Genomic DNA, 9931 nt, shown 5'->3' with positions numbered 1-9931 from the left:
TAATAATATATGATCTTGTATTATGCAGTGTCCCAGTGTAATTATCACACAGTATTTAGACCCGCCAGTCGCCCTTCTCTGGACTGGTACCTCATGTACTGCATGCTCGCAGCGCGTCCAGTGTGCAATGCCTGCGTGTGTGGCCTTGCTTGCGTCGATTCAATTGGTTCGCGTGTCACGCTCTCATCATAGGTCGGGGGAGTGGAAGAGAAAAGACAGCGAGAGAGAGAGCAGAGCAGAGCAGGAGCGCGCTTATCTATGACACTGTGCCGGGCAAGGAGGGGGAGAGGTCCAGCTGAAGGAAAAAAGGAAGACAAAACCTCCATCGCAGCGGTGACAATGGCAGCATCAAACTCCTTATAGAGGTACAGACCCGCTGGAGTTACAGCCCGCCTGACTTGACGGCCTTTACATTTTCCATGGCACACTGCTGACTGACATCCCTAGTTTTCCCTAGCTCCGTTCCTGGAATACCAATCATTGTGTAGGCTAATTGAAAATGGAGCGGCAGGGGAGAGGATGATCTCTCTGCCTTCTCCTCCATCACTGAGAGAGAGGCGCGTCCACCTGCCTCTACCCGAGGCCCGGTGTACTGGTGGCGGCTGTAGAACACGGGATCATGCCGCAGACCTGTCCGTGTTTCCGGGGAAAGACATCGCTGATATCGGTCTAAAAGGCGAAAGAGAGATTCCTTCACGACAGGGAAAAAAACGCAGTTTGGTTGCAACCAGGAGCTGAGGTAGGAAGCGCGTTCAATTATGTCGTTATTCACAGGCACACAGCACCTTATTATACTATTTGCCTTACTATGGAGGGCTGTATTTGTGCAAATAGGCTACACATAACAGCTCTGTGTATGCGTAAATAAACAACATATACACGTTATATTTGTTATACAACAGCATTATTGGAAGACTGCATGGGCTTCTCCAAGCATGCGCTGTTCCTCCTTGGCTCGGGACATCTGTCAGAGGTATTATCCATCAGTTAGTCGTCACTGCTACATAGATTACCATATTATCTCTCTGCGAAAAAAAACACATCACATTCAGAGCAGAGAGGAACCGTCATAGCATACAGTCATAGCCTACACACACTAGTAGACTACACAGCAAGTTAAGAGATGCCACGTGTAACTAAACTCAATAGGATTTAAACCCATCGGGACGTCACATAGACGCTCCACACCTGCACTGAGAGGTTCCCAGCTCCACAATCAGATACATCCTTTATAAATTATTGATAGATTATTTATGTAAACAAATATTCCCTATGGAATAAACATGGGCCGGTCTTAAAAACATGCTGCTCTCCACATCCGCATGATGAGGTAGGTTCCTATATCAGTGAACACACATCAGACTGATCAGAGTGGAGCTGCTGAGCGACATTCCTGAAGGCTGGAGCGTCAGCCTTCTCTCGCTCACTTCACGGAGCTCCGGGCATGCCCGGCTCAGCATGCATTTGTAGTCTACTTGTGTGCTGCTAATAGCCCCTTGCTTTAGTTACTATCATGGAGCACACTACATATTTTCATAAAGAAACTGCTAAAACACACAGGTTCAAAATGAAGGTGACTTAGAAAGATGAGGACCAAGAGAGGGGTTGCGGTGATGTAGTATCCACAACTAAACAATCATTGTGGAATCTGAAAAGACACGTGTCCCGGAGCATTATTACGTGCACATGCCTTCACATGCTAAAATATAGGAATGAGGTGGGTAGATAACTGTGTCATTGTAGCAAAGTATTTATAAACAAAAATCTGATATCTTTAAAGTTTCGTTCATTTTTGTTGTATTATCTATACAATAGGCTATAATTCACCACTTTCAAGGAGCTTTCCGTTTTGATTGGGTTATTTGACCAAAAAAAAAAAAAAAAAAGGCCAACTCATAGACGAATTGAAAAAGAACAACTGCATCTCTGCAGTGGCCAAAGGGTGTTCATCATCCCCAGTGGCTCTGTAAGTGTGGAGAGGATGTTCTCCACTGCCGGCCGGCTCTCCAGAGCCCGAAGCAGCCCCAGACTGGCCAGACTCACGTTTCTAAAAGTGAATTCAAAGACACTGTAGACTGAGACTAATAAGGGATTTTTCATTTATTTGTATTTAATTCTAAGTGAGTCACAGCCTTTATGCGCAATTTATAGACTTTAATAATTTAATACAACTAAATGTTGTTTAAATGCTGAGCGTTTTATGTCCCTACATATTGTGTCACACTCCCAAATGCTTCAAGTTGTATTTCTTTGTAGGCTGAAGCCTTAAAATAATCCAGCCTGAATAATTCATTTTCATTCCTTCTCAGGCTCCCTGTCTGGTTCCTGACCTATTTACAGTGTTTATATGCTGTTTAATATGACATGTAGCCTATTTGAAATGATGAGCGCCTCTTACATTCACCTTTTCATGTTTATAAAAAATACTTTTTATTCAAATCATGTGGTTTGGTTTCAGTACTTCAAATCCAAATGGTATGTCCAGGTGGTCAACACAATAGGTTGGTTACATTGTGATTTTAATTTGGCGCTGCAGCTTTCTGTCCTATGGTTTTTAGAGGAGCGGTTGGAAAGGAAGTGGTTTTTAGAGGAGCGGTTGGAAAGGAAGTGGTTTTTAGAGGAGCGGTTGGAAAGGAAGTGGTTTTTAGAGGAGCGGTTGGAAAGGATGTGGTTTTTAAAGGAGCGGTTGGAAAGGAGGTGGTTTTTAGAGGAGCAGTTGGAAAGGAGGTGGTTTTTAGAGGAGCGGTTGGAAAGGAAGTGGTTTTTAGAGGAGCGGTTGGAAAGGAAGTGGTTTTTAGAGGAGCGGTTGGAAAGGAAGTGGTTTTTAGAGGAGCGGTTGGAAAGGAAGTGGTTTTTAGAGGAGCGGTTGGAAAGGATGTGGTTTTTAAAGGAGCGGTTGGAAAGGAGGTGGTTTTTAGAGGAGCAGTTGGAAAGGAGGTGGTTTTTAGAGGAGCGGTTGGAAAGGAAGTGGTTTTTAGAGGAGCGGTTGGAAAGGAGGTGGTTTTTAGAGGACCCCTCCTGCTACCTACTACCTAACCCTTCCTACTACCTACTACCTAACCCTTCCTGCTCCCTACTACCTAACCCCTCCTGCTCCCTACTACCTAACCCTTCCTGCTACCTACTACCTAACCCCTCCTGCTACCTACTACCTAACCCCTCCTGCTACCTAACCCTTCCTGCTCCCTACTACCTAACCCTTCCTGCTCCCTACTACCTAACCCTTCCTACTACCTACTACCTAACCCTTCCTGCTCCCTACTACCTAACCCTTCCTGCTCCCTACTACCTAACCCTTCCTGCTCCCTACTACCTAACCCTTCCTGCTCCCTACTACCTAACCCTTCCTGCTACCTACTACCTAACCCTTCCTACTACCTAACCCTTCCTGTTACCTACTACCTAACCCTTCCTGCTACCTACTACCTAACCCTTCCTGTTACCTACTTCCTAACCCTTCCTGTTACCTACTACCTATCCCTTCCTACTACCTAACCCTTCCTGTTACCTACTACCTAACCCTTCCTGTTACCTACTACCTATCCCTCCCTACTACCTAACCCCTCCTGCTCCCAACTACCTAACCCTTCCTGTTACCTACTACCTAACCCTTCCTGCTACCTACTACCTAACCCTTCCTGTTACCTACTTCCTAACCCTTCCTGTTACCTACTACCTACCCCTTCCTACTACCTACTACCTAACCCTTCCTGTTACCTACTACCTAACCCTTCCTGTTACCTACTACCTATCCCTCCCTACTACCTAACCCCTCCTGCTCCCTACTACCTAACCCCTCCTGCTACCTACTACCTAACACTTCCTGCTACCTACTACCTAACCCCTCCTGCTACCTAACCCTTCCTGCTCCCTACTACCTAACCCTTCCTGCTACCTACTACCTAACCCCTCCTGCTACCTACTACCTAACCCTTCCTACTACCTACTACCGAACCCTTCCTACTACCTAACCCCTCCTGCTACCTACTACCTAACCCTTCCTGCTACCTACTACCTAACCCTTCCTGCTACCTGCTACCTAACCCCTCCTGCTACCTACTACCTAACCCCTCCTGCTACCTACTACCTAACCCCTCCTGCTCCCTACTACCGAACCCTTCCTGCTACCTACTACCTAACCCTTCCTACTACCTACTACCGAACCCTTCCTGCTACCAACTACCTAACCCCTCCTGCTACCTACTACCTAACCCTTCATGCTACCTACTACCTAACCCTTCCTGCTACCTGCTACCTAACCCCTCCTGCTACCTACTACCGAACCCTTCCTGCTACCTACTACCTAACCCCTCCTGCTACCTACTACCTAACCCTTCCTGCTACCTACTACCTAACCCTTCCTGCTACCTGCTACCTAACCCCTCCTGCTACCTACTACCTAACCCCTCCTGCTACCTAACCCTTCCTGCTCCTTACTACCTAACCCTTCCTGCTCCCTACTACCTAACCCTTCCTGCTACCTACTACCTAACCCCTCCTGCTACCTACTACCTAACCCTTCCTACTACCTACTACCGAACCCTTCCTACTACCTACTACCGAACCCTTCCTACTACCTACTACCTAACCCTTCCTGCTACCTACTACCTAACCCCTCCTGCTACCTACTACCTAACCCCTCCTGCTACCTAACCCCTCCTGCTACCTAACCCTTCCTGCTCCCTACTACCTAACCCTTCCTGCTACCTACTACCTAACCCTTCCTGCTACCTGCTACCTAACCCTTCCTGTTACCTACTACCTAACCCTTCCTACTACCTACTACCTAACCCTTCCTACTACCTAACCCTTCCTACTACCTAACCCTTCCTACTACCTAACCCTTCCTGCTCCCTACTACCTAACCCTTCCTGCTACCTACTACCTAACCCTTCCTGTTACCTACTACCTAACCCTTCCTACTACCTACTACCTAACCCTTCCTGCTACCTACTACCTAACCCCTCCTGCTACCTAACGCTAACCCTTCCTGTTACCTACTACCTAACCCTTCCTACTACCTAACCCTTCCTACTACCTACTACCTAACCCTTCCTGCTACCTACTACCTAACCCCTCCTGCTACCTAACGCTAACCCTTCCTGTTACCTACTACCTAACCCTTCCTACTACCTAACCCTTCCTACTACCTACTACCTAACCCTTCCTGCTACCTACTACCTAACCCTTCCTGTTACCTACTTCCTAACCCTTCCTGTTACCTACTACCTAACCCTTCCTACTACCTACTACCTAACCCTTCCTACTACCTACTACCTAACCCTTCCTACTACCTACTACCTAACCCTTCCTGTTACCTACTACCTAACCCTTCCTGTTACCTACTACCTAACCCTTCCTGTTACCTACTACCTATCCCTTCCTACTACCTACTACCTAACCCTTCCTGTTACCTACCACCTAACCCTTCCTGTTACCTACTACCTGTCCCTTCCTACTACCTAACCCTTCCTGCTACCTGCTTCCTAACCCCTCCTGCGACCTGCTACCTAACCCTTCCTGTTACCTACTACCCAACCCCTCCTACCTACTACCTAACCCTTCCTGCTCTATAGAGCAACATGACAGCTGTTGGCTGGATGCCTCATGCTGCACAACCTTACAGATCGACAGGTAAAAATAGTGGTATAGCATCAATGACTAGGGAATAGGGACACGTAGCCGACGGAACATTATGCTGTAGCGTATTCTTGTGGTTGAATGCTTTGTAAATCATATTTGGGTTTAAATTATTTACAAAGGAACGTTATTTGAATGAGACTTCTATTTCATTGATGTAGTGTTAGTTTGGTTGGTCTTCAGGAGTAATTCTGTAGCCAGTACATCATCATGTCCTGTTGGGGTGGTCTTCAGGATTAATTCTGTAGCCAGTACATCATCATGTCCTGTTGGGGTGGTCTTCAGGAGTAATTCTGTAGCCAGTACATCATCATGTCCTGTTAGGGTGGTCTTCAGGAGTAATTCTGTAGCCAGTACATCATCATGTCCTGTTGGGGTGGTCTTCAGGAGTAATTCTGTAGCCAGTACATCATCATGTCCTGTTGGGGTGGTCTTCAGGATTAATTCTGTAGCCAGTACATAATCATGTCCTGTTGGGGTGGTCTTCACTAGTAATTCTGTAGCCAGTACATCATCATGTCCTGTTTGGGTGGTCTTCAGGATTAATTCTGTAGCCAGTACATCATCATGTCCTGTTGGGGTGGTCTTCAGGAGTAATTCTGTAGCCAGTACATCATCATGTCCTGTTGGGGTGGTCTTCAGGATTAATTCTGTAGCCAGTACATCATCATGTCCTGTTGGGGTGGTCTTCACTAGTAATTCTGTAGCCAGTACATCATCATGTCCTGTTGGGGTGGTCTTCACTAGTAATTCTGTAGCCAGTACATCATCATGTCCTGTTTGGGTGGTCTTCACTAGTAATTCTGTAGCCAGTACATCATCATGTCCTGTTGGGGTGGTCTTCAGGATTAATTCTGTAGCCAGTACATCATCATGTCCTGCTAGGGTGGTCTTCAGGAGTAATTCTGTAGCCAGTACATCATCATGTCCTGTTGGGGTGGTCTTCAGGAGTAATTCTGTATAATAACCAGTACATCATCATGTCCTGTTGGGGTGGTCTTCAGGAGTAATTCTGTAGCCAGTACATCATCATGTCCTGTTGGGGTGGTCTTCACTAGTAATTCTGTAGCCAGTACATCATCATGTCCTGTTGGGGTGGTCTTCAGGAGTAATTCTGTAGCCAGTACATCATCATGTCCTGTTGGGGTGGTCTTCAGGAGTAATTCTGTATAATAACCAGTACATCATCATGTCCTGTTGGGGTGGTCTTTAGGAGTAATTATGTAGCCAGTACATCATCATGTCCTGTTGGGGTGGTCTTCACTAGTAATTCTGTAGCCAGTACATCATCATGTCCTGTTGGGGTGGTCTTCAGGAGTAATTCTGTAGCCAGTACATCATCATGTCCTGTTGAGGTGGTCTTCAGGAGTAATTCTGTAGCCAGTACATCATCATGTCCTGTTGGGGTGGTCTTCAGGAGTAATTCTGTAGCCAGTACATCATCATGTCCTGTTGGGGTGGTCTTCAGGAGTAATTCTGTAGCCAGTACATCGTCATCATCCTTCTCAGACTCAGTTCATTCATGTAGTAGGTCTTGCTCTGATTCCTCTCAATGGAATAGAACCACAATACTTAACCATTAATTAATGACTTATTACAGCCAAATACTGTATATATGAAAAGGTGTCTTCAGGCCCAATAGGAACTGTAGGATAGAGAAACATATAAAGAAACAGATTTATCTCTGAAAACACCCATTCTAAAAATGAGAGAGAGACAGAGAGAGAGGGGGGAGAGAGAGAGAGGGGGGAGAGAGAGAGAGAGAGGGGGGAGAGAGAGAGAGGGGAGAGAGAGAGGGGGGGGGGAGGGGGAGAGAGACAGACAGAGAGTGAAAGAGAGAGAGAGAGAGACAGAGAGGGAGAGAGAGACAGAGAGAGAGAGAGAGAGAGACAGACAGAGAGTGAAAGAGACTGAGAGAGAGACTGAGAGAGAGACAGAGGGAGAGAGAGAGACATACAGAGAGTGAGTGAGAGAGAGACCGAGTGAGAGAGAGACCGAGTGAGAGAGAGACAGAGGGAGAGAGAGAGATTATTTCACTTTTGTATATTATCTACCTCACTTGCTTTGGCAATGTTAACACAAGTTTCCCATACCAATAAAGCCCCTTGAATTGAATTGAGAGAGAGAGACAGAGTGAAAGAGAGACAGGGTGAGAGAGAGACAGACAGAAAGAGAGGGAGAGAGGGAGAGAGGGAGAGAGAGAGAGAGATCGCATCAGAGGGGTAAATTGAGTTGACACGTTGACGAGGGTTTCATCATGATGTGTGACTGATGGCACAGTCTGCTGCATAGCTAGCTAGCTTCCCCAGGGCGGTGGAGGGGAGGTGGGACGCAGGGCGAGAGAGGGCTTCTTCCGTCCAGCCCTCCGACAGCCTTTCCAACCTTACAGGAACATGACGGATACCAAGGCTTAAATGACTGGAGCTATTATATCAAACTATATCTATCTCCACTCTGATGCTCTATGATAAAGAGGCTGTGTGTAGCTGTTGTATCAGTGTTCAGTCACATCTCCTCTCTATTTATTACTATCTTTGTTCTCTGTAACAAAGCTGTTTTCTGCTGATGGAAATGAAGTTAGAGACTGGGTCCGATGCAATGTTACACATTTCCCCCCTCATAGTTCACAGATCAGAACTCCGTCCGTCTGTCAGAGAGGTTTGTGTTCTGTCAGGGTTCTGTGATGGTAAGAAAGGCAGTAGAGGCGTTATGTTGTACTGGAGCAATAAAGACACAAGCTTCTAATCTACTCTCAGTCGAGCTCCTCTGCAGCCTTCCACTGACTCTGCAGTCACTTTTCAATGCTGTTATTTACACTATTGAGACTGGGCTTTTCTATCCTTTTCAGTGACCTATATTGTCACTTCTTCTGCCATAGTCATAGGTTGCACCTCCGCCACTCGGTCTCGTCCATGCCATTGTTATGACCGTTCTCACGCAGCCCTGGCAGAGCCATAGTGGTGCCCTGAAGTGGTGAGAAACCCAGTCATTCTGGAACGGAGGTAACTACTGTTTAGTCTAAATTACACTATAGTTCCTGGAAATACATTGACGTTGGTAAAATAGTCAAATATTTAGGAGGAAACATTTTTTGCCAGCATTATCAAGTCACCAAATTTACTTCAAACACGTGGCAATGTTGTCATCAGCTAGCAAAGTTTGTCAAAAATAGCTAGCAATGCTAACGTTAGCTTGGTAAAATCTGGTGGCCTCCCCTGAATCTTAGCTAGCTAGTTAATGTTATACTTCATCTAAAGTCAATCTGTCAACATCAAAAGGGGCTCCTACTAATTATTATCCTCCTTTTGAATGTAAGCCAAGCCACTGTAATGCACTTTGATTAAATCTTCATCAGCACTCATTGACGATGCGTTTAGTAGAACGCTCAATATGGCATTAGTCCAAAACGAACGTTCAAAACAATATTGTGAGGAAACATGCAACTAATGAATAGCTGTATTGTAACCTCTACTACTATATCTCTGTATTGTAACCTCTACTACTATATCTCTGTATTGTAACCTCTACTACTATATCTCTGTATTGTAACCTCTACTACTATATCTCTGTATTGTAACCTCTACTACTATATCTCTGTATTTCCTCTGTATTGTAACCTCTACTACTATATCTCTGTATTGTAACCTCTTCTACTATATCTCTGTATTGTAACCTCTTCTACTATATCTCTGTATTGTAACCTCTTCTCTATATCTCTGTATTGTAACCTCTACTACTATATCTCTGTATTGTAACCTCTACTACTATATCTCTGTATTGTAACCTCTACTACTATATCTCTGTATTGTCTCTGTATTGTAACCTCTACTACTATATCTCTGTATTGTAACCTCTACTACTATATCTCTGTATTGTAACCTCTACTACTATATCTCTGTATTGTCTCTGTATTGTAACCTCTACTACTATATCTCTGTATTGTCTCTGTATTGTAACCTCTACTACTATATCTCTGTATTGTAACCTCTTCTACTATATCTCTGTATTGTAACCTCTTCTACTATATCTCTGTATTGTAACCTCTACTACTATATCTCTGTATTGTAACCTCTACTACTATATCTCTGTATTGTCTCTGTATTGTAACCTCTACTACTATATCTCTGTATTGTCTCTGTATTGTAACCTCTACTACTATATCTCTGTATTGTAACCTCTACTACTATATCTCTGTATTGTAACCTCTACTACTATATCTCTGTATTGTAACCTCTACTACTATATCTCTGTATTGTAACCTCTACTACTATATCTCTGTATTGTAACCTCT

General features: G+C 45.0%; 1 protein-coding gene across 1 annotated transcript in view; it reads left to right on the top strand.

Annotated features, from left to right (window-relative positions):
• The first annotated feature begins 237 nt into the window (after positions 1-237).
• Positions 238-9931, top strand: part of LOC110504352 (neurite extension and migration factor-like) — a 131621-nt gene continuing 121927 nt past the window's right edge. Inside the window, exon 1 of the mRNA XM_036969638.2 lies at positions 238-739. The gene's annotated coding sequence lies outside the window, so the exon portion shown is untranslated. The remainder of the gene's footprint in view (positions 740-9931) is intronic.

The sequence above is a fragment of the Oncorhynchus mykiss genome, chromosome 25, assembly GCF_057628025.1.
Source record: "Oncorhynchus mykiss isolate SJ-2025 chromosome 25, ASM5762802v1, whole genome shotgun sequence".
Taxonomy (NCBI): domain Eukaryota; kingdom Metazoa; phylum Chordata; class Actinopteri; order Salmoniformes; family Salmonidae; genus Oncorhynchus; species Oncorhynchus mykiss.
Note: the sequence above shows the minus strand (reverse complement) of the source record. Positions and strands in the feature narration are given on the sequence as shown.